General features: G+C 40.2%; 1 long non-coding RNA gene across 1 annotated transcript in view; it reads right to left on the bottom strand.

Annotated features, from left to right (window-relative positions):
• Nucleotides 1–11,570, bottom strand: part of LOC110256438 — a 46,490-nt gene extending 34,920 nt beyond the window's left edge. The window contains exons 1-2 of the long non-coding RNA XR_002337937.1: nt 7,345–11,570; nt 7,130–7,240 (exon numbers count right to left, since the gene is read on the bottom strand). This is a non-coding gene — a long non-coding RNA (uncharacterized LOC110256438). The remainder of the gene's footprint in view (nt 1–7,129; nt 7,241–7,344) is intronic.

Raw genomic sequence — 13,048 nt, forward strand, 5'->3', positions numbered from 1 at the left:
AAAACGAGTTAAATTCCTTGTGGGAATTATCTGAAATTTATTTTTAAGTCTGAGATTATGGAGACACTAGATTTATGGAGGCATAAGTTCATACTTATGCCTCAATGATCATCTCTGTTCCTACTTCTCTTTGTTTAAATGTCCACAAGTGTGCGCTGACTCAAATGTTCACATTTATCTGCACAAATACACAGCTGGCCCTTGATTTTTTTTCCTGGTTTGTTTTATTGTATAAGCAATAAAGAGATTATTATTAACTGGAAAGTTATGGTTTAAGGTCATAATTTTACTGATCCTACTGAGAGCTGAAGAAAAGCTTGACAATGTGGAACAACCCAAGCTCATTTGTCACATGAATGCAGTTGTGAGGATGCAGACCTTTCTCACCAGCACATACAACTCAAGGGAGCATTTTAGTAAATTTACAAGTGCTGAGGGGCAGAGAAGAAGAGAAAGCCTGGAAGATGGGGACGTTGCTATGAGAAGATTGTGGGATCTCAGGGCAGGGGTGGGTGGGGGATGAGTTAAGTGACTTCTCTGTTAATAGAACTCATCTCAGAAAAAGAAAGGGAGTCCGCAGAAGCTCCACAGGCACCATCACCTGGTCCATTCATTCTGTGGACTACTGTTTATTGTGTACCTACTATGTGCAGACTGTTTACTGTGCATTGACTATGTGCCCAGCTCTAGGCCACAATCACAGAATACTTTCTACCATCACTACCACTATTATCATGAATTTGTTAAGTACCTACTTTGTGCCTGGCACTAAGCCAAGTGTCCTCACACTCATGGAATTAGCAGGCTGGAATTCAAGTGAATTGACAAAACCCTGAACCATAAAACTAATGTTACTATTATTTTTAAATTGATTCTTCTTTGTGCAAAGCAGTCAATTCTTCTCTGACCACAGCCCAAACAGTTGTTATTAAATAGCTGGCAGCTCATCGCACACATGCATAACATTACAAATACCTGTGTTAAGAAGAAAAGTAAAAGACTGCTCTTCCACAGTCAGCATGGATCATGTTTGAAAGATGAAATTTGAGACTCAAAGGAGTGTAATGCCTTCCCAATATTAAGTTAGACAGTCAGGAGAGAATTAGATCCAGAACATAGGTCTCCCTATTCCTAGCCCAAAGTTATTCTCACCATTGCTCCACCTTGATCATCAAGGGTAGCATTTTATTCTGTTTTAAAAAATAATTAAGGCTTAAGAAGTGAATTGACTAAAAGAGAGCTGTTATACTAATGAATCCTGTGTTTGCCTGCTTCTGAGCATGCTACTCTAACCTGTGTACAGTTTTCCACTGATAATGGAAGCACATGACCACCAACTATGCTTCAGTGTGTATTGAGCTGTTTTTCTAGCCCCAGAAAACAGTTTGAATCAATGTTTTCATCAACTCTTACCAGGCTGATAGCATATAATCACAGTTGGTAGAATTTAAGTTTTATAGTGATGGAGGAAGACTTTTCAGTGCAAAACTGACCAAAGTATAAATCAAATGTGTGCCCTAGCACCCTATGACTCAAAGAGCAGTCAGTGTCCCAGCAACATTAGCATCTCCTGGGTGCTTGTTAGAAATGCAGGACTGAGGGACCTCAGGTTCAGTCGCAGTTCTACTGAATCAGAATCTTCATTTTAATAAGATGTCCAGGTGACTCACATGCACAAGAAATTTTAGGATGCACTGTACTAGACCTAGTGATCACCAAGTCAACAGAGCTCCCAATCCAGTGCAACAGCTGCTTATGGTTGTGCAGCTTCCTCAGTTCTCATCAGACGTGGGCAGAGCCTTTAAATCCTTCAAGGCCACTGGTCCAGCCGCCTCCAGCCAGAAACAGCCTGCCCACTTTCCCTGGAACACCACACAAACACAGGCCTGAATTTCCCACACAGGAAAAGGTTATGTGCTTTTCATGTACTCTCTGCATGAGAAAGATTAAAGCAAGTACCATTCCAACCAAAGGAGTGAAGTTGAACATGTGTTAGAAACACAAATTCAATTTTATAAAATGCTTTGATGTCACTAAATATGCCATGAAAGTATCAAGTGGTCTGTTACCAATGATAACAAGACACACTGGAATTCTACAAGGGGCATAGCTGCTGCTTTGTTTTGAAGACTTCTATTTGGTATCCCAGGAGGCAGGACGATATCCCAACCAAGTACTTTCTGAAAGTGACTTTTGAAATAGGTTTGAGGCATCTCTTATCTGATGAGACATGAAAGCCACTACACTGAATTATAAGACGGTAGCACACTCTAAGAATGAGAGGAAGCCAAGCTTATAAAATCGCCCCTTACATCTTCCTATTGAGAAAACATCCGCAACTTAAACTTTTTTTGTCCAGAAAGATTTAATTTTATATGCTTATTGGAAAGGGGGCATTGGTATAAATAAAAGCATGTCAAATCCATAACTCAGATTGTTGTAATGCAAGATGCTCCACCACCAAAGATTCAATGCAGTCAGTCACCTTCCTCTCAGCAAAATCCCTGTGCTCCCAGCCTATCTAACACAGTCCAACATAGTTATCATTAGCCACACACAGTTATCTAAACCTAAATATAAATTAGTTGAGGTATAAATATAAGCATATACTCACTTAGATAGAATGAAAAGTTCAGTTCCTAACTTGCATTTACTACATTGCAACCACGTGAGTAGTGGCTACCGTAGTGGTTATACTGATATCAACTATTTCTACTATTAAGGGAAATTCTATTAGAAGGTGTTACTCTAGAATGACAAATCAACTATGTCCCTCCCCTAAATTCCTGCAGAAAAAAAGGCAAAGGGCCTTTCTTTATCATAATACTATTTTTAGCACATCCAACTTAACCCACTAAGACAAAAGTGTGAGCCAACCACACATTTACCCTCAAGAGTCTCTTCCTTCCCTCTCCACTCCCCACCCCAGTCTTGGGAGTCAGTGAGACATCCCTCTCGGCATAGGAAGATCACTCCAGGAGGAAGAGTTTGGGTTTTCTAACCACGCCCCACATCCTCCCTTTACAAGAGGATGCATGCCCACCTCACCTCTGCACACCCAAAATACTCTGCCAAAATGGCCACCATTAAAAGAATTGAACTTTGTCAACTTGCTAATTCTCACAAATATTTCCATTCAGGTCATCCATCCTACAAACTTGTATTGAATGACCTATCTATCCCAGGCACTGTGTTAGGCACAGAAGATAAAGTGATGGATAAGTCAGTCATGGTCTCTTTCCTCCCTCCAAACAAGGAGAGTCTAGTGGGAAACAATGAAAAGGCGACTATAAGCATGATACAGACAACACGGGGGAAGTAGCAAACAATCTAACAGGAAGGCCTGACCTAGTCATCTGGGTCAGAAAAGCCCTCCTGAGCAAAGTGAGTTTTGAAAGATGAAATGCTAGCTAGAGAAAGAGGAGAGGAATAGCATTCATATAAGTGGTAAGGCCATGCGCCGAGGCTCTAAAGCTGGAAAGAACAAAGAATTGAAGGAGAATCCATATAACAGCTCACAGAGAGGGGCAGAGATCAGACAAGGCCCCAAGTGTCACCATCTGATTCGCATCTGGAGAGGTCACTCTGGTTGCTGAGGATGGATAGGAAGGGAACAACAGTGGATTCACAGGAATTATTCAGAAGTTCGGTGTAGGACCACAGGCTGAGATGGAGGCACAGAAGTATGGCAGAACAACAAGATGTGTGGCGGTAGAGAGGATCAACAGGCCCTAAAACAGAGTGGCTATCAAGAGTGAGAAAGAGACAGGAGTTTAAAGTGACCCCAGGTTTCTGGTTTTAGGGATTGTGTGGGTGGTAACCTGGCAAACACCGTAAAAGGAGTGGGTTTCAGAGAATGAAGAGTTAAAGTTAAGTTAGAGACCTGTGGCATTAATGATACCTGTGAAACACGCTGAAAAGGGAGTGTTTGAGTCGGCAGCAGTTAGATCTGCGGGTCACGATCAGGGGTGCAGATGAGATTGAAACCTCTTGAGACAATAAAATCCCTCAGGAGAGAGTACAGGTTAAGAAGAAAAGAAGGCAAAGCCCCCTCTCCCCCCACACACACACACCTTGAGCCCCACAATGTTTCATAGGCAGGTTCAGGACTGCAGCTGCATTCAGAGGAGGTCAGCCCTGCCTCCAAGAGATCTGCAACCTAGAAAAAAACTCCATTCAGGATCATCCAAGCAATCAAGCATTGAAAGCTGGCAAGAGGCTATTTTTCCAAGGTCTTCTGCAAGATGTGAACACTTTCAGATCTACATCCCTGTCTTTGGCTTGAAGCAGGTAGTGTTCAAGCTAGATAGCAGGAAGCGCTTGTTCAGAAGAGCCACCTTCCCCCCATTCCTTGAGGTGCACTGCCACCTGGTGGCCATCATCTGGCAGAAGCAATCCGACCCTTTTCTTTTTTGTTGGTTTGTGAGCCACTGACTTTTAAGCTTGCTTGCTACCCAAAGCTATTTCTAGCTTCCTTTACGGTCTCCCATAACTTAAAGTGTAATTGAGCAGGAAGGTCAAGCAGCACAATGAGAAATGACCCATTTTTTTCCCTCTATTCTTCAAGTATTTTTTAAAATACAGGTAGAGATTGTTAATGGAAAGAGAAAATACAGATTGCACAAGTGCTGTTTATAAATGCTGCAACACCATAGATATGTTCCTACCCATGATATTAATCACAGTTTTGATTTATAGAATTTGATTAACTCATGGTTGGTTCTTTTCCACTAGCATTAAGCCAAATTCTGGACAATGAAATGTATTTAATGCCTGATAAAATAAACTAACAGTGTTGTTTTGTTTCCTGGTTTCAGTATCAGTCACAAGCTTTAGAATATACAATATTATTTAAATAGTCAATAGCAAACTAATTAATAGTATACCATTATATTTTTACCTATACTTTTCCTCTCATGGATATGTAAAATTACAGAAAAATAAATTATTTTACACTTTCAAAGATGCACTATATCATAATGATGGTGTTCTCCTTACATAATGTTGTGATCTATAATCTTATCTAATAAATCAGTTTTCAGTTTAGGTTAAATTTCAACTAAATAGCAGTAAACTAAGATGTAATTATATAAGGAACCTGATTGCATCACCACTATTTATGTTACTCACTATTGCAACTCAGTAAACCACAAAAAGTATTTAATGCTAACTTTTGGTTTTGTCCAAACTTTCCACTTATATAATCACATGAAATAATTATATAGGTTCTATATTTCTGAGAATTTCAAATTCACAAGAGATCAAAACACCCTTGTGTCACCTGAATCTTATGCATAATATTCAGTTGTTCTAACAGAGATGAAACTCAAAGTCAAAAATTAAAGCAAAACTGAGCAAATGACAAAAATCAAAAAACAAAAAGACCAGTATTAAACCATGTGCTTTCTTCATTATCTGATTTATCTGAGTCCTACCATAACCACTGAATGAATCATTGGTGAATAAATAAGAAGAGGGCGGGGCTGTGTAGCACTAGAAGGTGAATTACATAAAACAGTTCCTGACCTTACATTAACCTGCAACCTGATGCAGTCAACATATAAATCAAATCAAACAGAAGAAGAGAAAGCACCCCGAGAATTATACATCATGCAAATCTAAGGAAATATTGCTCTCATAGTAGTTACATCACCAATGTCATTGCAGAGGAGCACTCAGTCACAAACACACATGCCCAACTTGATGAAGCTAATGAAATTAATTAGATGAGGAAATGCAGAGTAGAAGTTAAAAAACTGTGAAAGTAAGACTCAGCTTTGAAACTTCCCATAACTTTTGGTTTGAGGCGTCACTGTTTGTGAGGCAGCTTATCCTTATTTTATTCATCATAATGCTCTGATTTTCTTTCTATCTTATTTTTTATTTTTAGCTTTAAGCTTTTATTCATTTGTTTACTTTAGGCTTCTTCTGGGACATTTTTTATATACATTAAAAAAACCGGAGTTCCCGTCGTAGCGCAGTGGTTAACGAATCCGACTAGGAACCATGAGGTTGCGGGTTCGGTCCCTGCCCTTGCTCAGTGGGTTAACGATCCGGTGTTGCCGTGAGCTGTGGTGTAGGTTGCAGACGCGGCTCGGATCCCGCGTTGCTGTGGCTCTGGCGTAGGCCGGTGGCTACAGCTCCGATTCAACCCCTAGCCTGGGAACCTCCATATGCCGCGGGAGCGGCCCAAGAAATAGCAACAATAACAACAACAACAACAACAACAACAAAAAAGACAAAAGACAAAAAAAAAAAAAAAAAAAAAAACCAATACACTTCAACTACTTGATCGTGTTTTTAGTGGTTAGTGTCAGCCAATCAGAATTATCAAGTTCCCCAGTAGTCTTCCTATCTTAACTCCCAGAATAACTATGGAGCTGCAACCAAATAAAAAACAGAAGCCAAGCTTGCCAGCAGCACCTTTCCAAGTACTGTGCTCTGTGCAGTGAGCAACAATGTGCGTCCAGTTGAAGCACACAGTAAATTATGTGAAACATCCACCCCCATGTGTCCTGTGCTGCTGGGTAGAAAAGCTCACAGTGCATATCTGAAGGATCTCTTTGCTCAGGAAGGTTTAAGCAAAGTTCAAAACAAAATTTGCTCCCCAGTGGATAATCTTAAATCAAAATCAAGATGCCACAGGCTTGATTCATGAGCCTTTAAAACCCTACGAGTCCAGACACATACAGACATTCTCGGATTCCCAGCAATTCCTCTTTTGCTCTTTTCTCTAGCAACATCAACTTCCCCTGGGTCTTCATCACATCCCAGCAGTTTGTGTAGGAAAAGCAGGATTGCAGGAGAAATTAAAAAGCCCTTTTTATGCAGTACATTTCTTTAAAATACCCAAAGGTTCTCTTGAATGCTTATTGGGGAATAAACTGCTAATATCAGCCTTTCGTCCACAGCTAAAGATTCACCTTCTTGCTGCACTGTTTTTGTCACACAAACTGTGAGATGATATGCAACACCAAGAACCTGAGGAATTAATAACAGTGTGACCTTTCAAGGCAAATGGCTGTGAGAGACAATGCACCAGTCTCCTGAATTCAACCCCGCCTTAGCTCAAACTGCCTTAACAATACGCCAGTCTGGGGGCTTAAACAACAGAAATGTATTTTCTCACAGTTCTGGAGTCTGCAAGTCCACAATCAAGGCACCAGCAGGGTTGGTTTCTTGTGAGGTTCCTCCACTTGCAGACAACAGCCTCTGAATGTCCTCACATGGCCTTTTCTCTCTGTGAGTTTATGGAGAGAGAGAGAGTTCAGTGTCTCTTTCCATTCTTATAAGGACACTACTTGCACTGGATTAGGGCCCCATCCATAGAACTCACTTAATTACCTCCTTAAATATCCTGTCTCCAGATGAAGTGAGGACTTCAACATATTTTTGTGGGAACTCAATTAAGTCCATAACAAATCCATGTTTATAGGCAACCTAGTAGGAGAAATATATGGTGCTTGACTCAGGAAATACGGAAGTGAATAAGACAATATCCCTGGCCTCAAAAAGGACACACCTTAGTGTGGGGAGATCAGTGTGTATACAACTGTGTGAGATCCAATCAGCTGGGAAAGTGCAGACCTTAGAATCTAAGAGATAAGAGGCTATAGAAGAAAGAGAACCATGGGTGAATCTAAACAAAGGATATGATATGGTTATGTCATCACTAGACCTCTAGAACCATCACTGATGTAACAGTGAGGAAAATGGACTGGAGTATTGAGTTGAAAGCAAAGAAATTTACCAGTCTCTTATTAACCTAGAAGATGGGGAAAGAAAACCTGAAGTATAACACAGAAATATCATTAAAGGCAAGGAGACAGATTTGAGAGACTTTCAAGAAACAAAATCAAGAAAATTGGGGAAAATTAATGATTGCTATCACAAAAGACTCCTGAGGAGTATTTAATTATTTTTAACTTTTCTCAGTTCACTTAATTAGAATTTCCACATCTCCTTGATTTATATGTCTGTTAGGACATATTGCAAAATATCTTTAATTTAATCTAACTTGCTTTCTAATATATTATGATCACCTTTCCCAAGTATACTTTAATATTACAAATTTAAACATGCTAGACATTATCAATGGATACTGAGAATATAGACCTACTAATAAATTTCCAACAGCCTTAGCTCCTGATATATTCCTTGATATATACTTAGGAATTACATCTCAGAGTCAACCTGTAAACTCTCTAAGCCAAAATTTGTTGGGCACTCCATTCTTTTTCTGTGGCTGCAACACACCACCATTCTGCTGGGTACCCAGCCCTGTGCCTTAGAATCATCGTGAACCTCTTTTTCTCCTTGAATTCTTACCGAGTAAGTCACAGAGATCTGCAAGTCTTCCTTTAAAATGACTTTAGCAGTCATCATTCCATTTCCATGACCAGGCTCAGTCCTCAAAAACCAGAAATGTCCCAATCCATTCTGCTTGTAACAACCACATCCCTTCCAAAGACATGACTCCACCCAGGCACTGAGATTAAAGACCCTCCTGACTCCAGGCAGACCTGGCACTTTCTCTTAGTGGTTGCATCACAGACATCCGTATGCATCTCTCTCCAACTAGACTGTGAGGTCATTAAGTGCAACAGCTATATCTTGTTCAATCAAATCCACACCATGGGCTTCGGACCCTGTATATACTTCGTGTGTTGAATTAGTTGTTTAAGAGATTCTTGTGTGAAGGGAGTCTACATTAGTGATTTTGTAAGTATAGTGTTGCAAGGAGTCTATGTTGTTTCTCCCACTCACATGTAAAGTACTTAATTGCCAGGCCAGGATTTTCAATTTCTTTATGGCCCAGTGAATCTAAGGCAATGCTTTAAACATACTATGTATCTAGGTGATACTTGCGATTGATGTAGGCAGTATCTCTCGATGCCATGTAGCACAAACTAGAACCAGGTTGCAGCCCAAACAATATTTCCCTACTTCCCCTATATTAATATTTCATTCAAGAGACCATTTAAGATGACCATTTCTCAGGTCCTCTTCCAAAACCTATTGTGACAGCATGAAGAATTAGCTGGCCCCTCGGCCCTATTTGGCTTCCAATTCTGCTTTGTTTGGGAGCAAAGAGTGATAAAAGGAACATAGTCAATTCAGGAGATTAAAAACCAAACTTAAAAACTGAGTTCTGCAGCCAGAGCCAACTACACCTCCTCTGTCTTCCCGGAAATGCTCTCTTGCCCAGGTTCCTAAAAATCTCATGGCATCAAATAGCTGCCAACTGCCAAATCTCCTGATCATTCCAGAGCCAAGAAGTTAAGTTATGGGAGTAACAAATAAGCCCTGTTCTCCCCCCCATTTTCACTCCATTTCTCCAAAATTGATGATGTTTTATTTATATCAGTTGCTTTACTGAAAGAGGCACAAACTGCAAGCAACAACATTAAAGCAACTCTGATGTTTTCTAGGTTGTCTTTACATTACAGAAAGCCATATTGAACTTGGTACTATTGAAAAGGCCAGACTGAGTTCATATGCATCGAATGAGAACAAATGGATGGTTCAGTGTAGTATCCAAATGGCTTGTTCCTAACAATGATGATGTTTATTAAGCGTGCTTACTCTGTAGCTGGTTCTATACTGTTTATATACTATCTATCCTTTTGTGCACATTCTATCACTTAATCTTCAATCCATTGTGGTAACAATTATTGCTATTCATGGATTAAAAAAAAAAAAGAGACTGAGAGATGCCTGCTTGTGCCTATGGATACACTTACTAAACTGGAGGAGTTGGGATTAAACCTAGTTCAGTCGTACTCCAAAGCCTACTGTCTTTACCACTGCTCCTGTCTGTGTTTAACTGAAAAATTCAAATGCTAGAAGTAATCAGCATTTACTAGCACTGATGCGGCCAGAAGGACTCAATTGTTCTTCCTAAAAAAAATTTGCACAAAGTAATGAAATAACTTCAATATACTAAAACAGGAATGCATATCAATTTCATGCAAACTTCACACACATTTTTAAAATAAAAAGGCACAAAAAATTGTCTTCCCTGAAACAGAGTCCCACCTGAGGCTATGTCTCAGCCTCTACCTGTCTCCTCTCCTTTCCTTCCTCCCCCACTCCCAGGGGTGTTGATTTCATTAACAGGTTCAGGTGTGACCCAGACAATGGCCCCACATTAAGAGAGACATTCTAGGGGCAAAGAATTGTGGATGAGATATGGCAGTGGTATTTAGGGCAGCTACTTGTGTTCATAGGATGGTAGCCTCCAGGCAGAGGACAGAGGATTGGGTACCAATGCTTCCATTACCAGGTAGAGTTAAACAAAGGACTGAGTAAAATCCTAGGCAAAGTAAAACCAGAGAGAAAACAGAGAATCCAAAGCTTAAAGGGTACCCTTCAGTTTCCAAATTCAGAATCTTCTGGACAGTGAAGAAGAGGAAGAGAGAAAGGGAGAGAGTGAGAGAAATGAAGAGAGAAACAGTCAGGGAGAGAAAGAGAGGGAGTGGGAGAGAACGAGCAGGAGAGAGGGAGAAGAAGGAAGGAAGGAAATCGGGATACTAGTTAGTGCTCAAGCGTCTTACCAATTATGGGTGACCATCTGAATTTCGTCTTGGTCAGTACACCAATAACATTGTCATTTGTTGCCTGAACCAGCATTTAAATCCTTTTCCTGTTTGATGAACTCCTTACCATAGGACTCTTCTCAAGAGGCAAAAACTAATCCCTCCTAGAGACCGGAAGTGCCAGTTGTTCCAATACGCAAGGACAACTCCACTAATGAAATTAATCAAATGCACCTGCACAGAGGCAGCGGCTATCCCTTGCATTGCAGGACTTCCTTGGGGTGTGGGGCTGGTGTGGGCTGAAGGTGAAGTTCATCCAACTGTGAAAAGCTGAAAGTTGCTCAAATCAAGACAAAACAGGGCGATGGAGGAATATAATTTTTACATATAATTGAAAGATATTAGCACTTATACTTTAGCTTATACCTCAAGCCAACGTTTTCCACTAGTTTTCAAAGGTTTGAAATTCATCAATTTTACCTGTGGATCTTATCTAGTGACAGATAAGCTTCCCTCTTAGAGTCTAAACAGTCAACCTGATTAACAGCCTAAGGTGATGTTTTTCTGTGCTCCTCTACCTCCATCTAGTGGATGAAGAGCCAACTGCACCACTGGCTTCCCTGTGATCCAGAATCGGTGCAGGCTTTATCCTGAGTCTGTGACAGCAAATTTGCTTAGGATTTTGTGGCTGGAAAACACTCCTACCTCTCTTGAAGCAAAGCATGCACTTGGCCATGGAAAAACCAATACCGTGAGGTATCTGTTTTGCCCAGGGCTAGAACTACACATTTGGAATTTGTTGATTTAGTGATAACATAAAAATTGGCTTTGTGTTTACAGTATTTCCTATTGAAAACTCTACCTTTAGACTATTTTGATCTTGCCAGGAATTTCTGCTGCACTGCAGCACACACAGAAATAAAGCACAGAAGACTGACGAAAGAAACAGAAGTTGTTGCTAACAAATAAGTGTGTTCTCTAGAACCTATGGAGATGTAGTAACAGAGAACCAAAGAATTTTTTAGCTGAGGAACTTTTTTTTTTTTTTTTTTTTGTCTTTTTAGGGCCACACCCGAGGCATACAGAGGTTCCCAGGCTAGGGGTTGAATCAGAGCTGTAGTTGCCAGCCTATGCCACAGCCACAGCAATGCCAGATCTGAGCCAAGTCTGTGACCTACAACACAGTTCATGGCAATGCTGATCTTTAAACCACTGAGCAAGGCCAGGGATTGAACCTGCATCCTCATGGATCCTAGTCAGATTCATTTCTGCTGAGCCACAATGGGAACTCCTTTAGCTTAAGAACTCTTAATGACCATCTGATAACAATGGAAAATAAAGCAGAAAAAAAAAAAATACTAGGAGACATGGCACAGAGAACTGATTGTTGGCCAGAGTCACCAGTGCAGATTCTATGAACTTCTCTGTCTTCTATTTTTTCTCTCAAGCTCATTCCACCTGCCCACCCAGCCCTTTTCTTTTTTCCCCAAATTTATTATGGCTTTTTTTTTTTCCATCAGCAAAAAGTTAACCCTTTCCACTGACAAAATCATTACAACATGGAATCACAGAATGTTTGAGCAAAAATATTTTTGCAGACTATCTAGTTTCACTTATCTCATTCTATATATAGGATCTAGGTACTTTCAATTGGCTAGTGTCATAAAATCAGCCAGTTACAGAGACAACTCTAATAAAACTCTGAAAAAAGAAAGAGCCCTCATAGGGTAAAGGCAGCCATGCATAGCTGTGTCCACAGAACTTTAAGATAAGAACTAATGTTTGACTCTGGGGGGCATCTTTTTAAGGAGCAATAGATAGCAAACCTTTCTTCACCTTCTTTTCTGGATATCTGTTTCTGACCTGGAGAAATGCCTTCAGGGAGCTAATGGGTCACAGAAATGCCTGGAACTCTATATGCCGTGTCCTACAAAGTGGTAAATCTTACCACTGGGAAAACTACAGACTGTTTGCCTGTCAGAAGGGATGAAAGTTAAAAATTGTGAACCCTATCCTGCCCAAGAAAGCTGCTTTTGGAAGACTCTATTCAGCTTAGTGACAGTCAGGTTATGGCCTGTAACTTCTTTAGTCACCAAAGGAGATTTTGAGAGTAAGGCTTCCAGAATGACTATCGGTGAATCATTTTCAATCAAGGAAACTGAGTTCTACTACACCTATCCTCTTTAAGTCATATTGAAGAGGAAAAAAAGGGAAAGCAAAACATATAGGGCCAAATACAATAGTACATTTCTAAAGTGTCTCTCCCAGGTAGACCAAGCCCATGGAGGAGTAGAAACTGTAAAACAGAGTATACTTGAAAATAATTCCATTCAGCCCACACTTTATGTACCATCTGGAAGACTTGTATAATTGATCGCCACAGGACATAATTATTTTAAAAGACAATTAATTTGATCACAAGTAATGAAGTTTTTATCTATGCAAACTAGCAGACGGGAAATGAGATGAGGAAACTAACCAAGTTTCCAAAATAAGAATGTGAGATGCCC

This window comes from Sus scrofa, chromosome 13 (assembly GCF_000003025.6).
Source record: "Sus scrofa isolate TJ Tabasco breed Duroc chromosome 13, Sscrofa11.1, whole genome shotgun sequence".
Classification (NCBI taxonomy): domain Eukaryota; kingdom Metazoa; phylum Chordata; class Mammalia; order Artiodactyla; family Suidae; genus Sus; species Sus scrofa.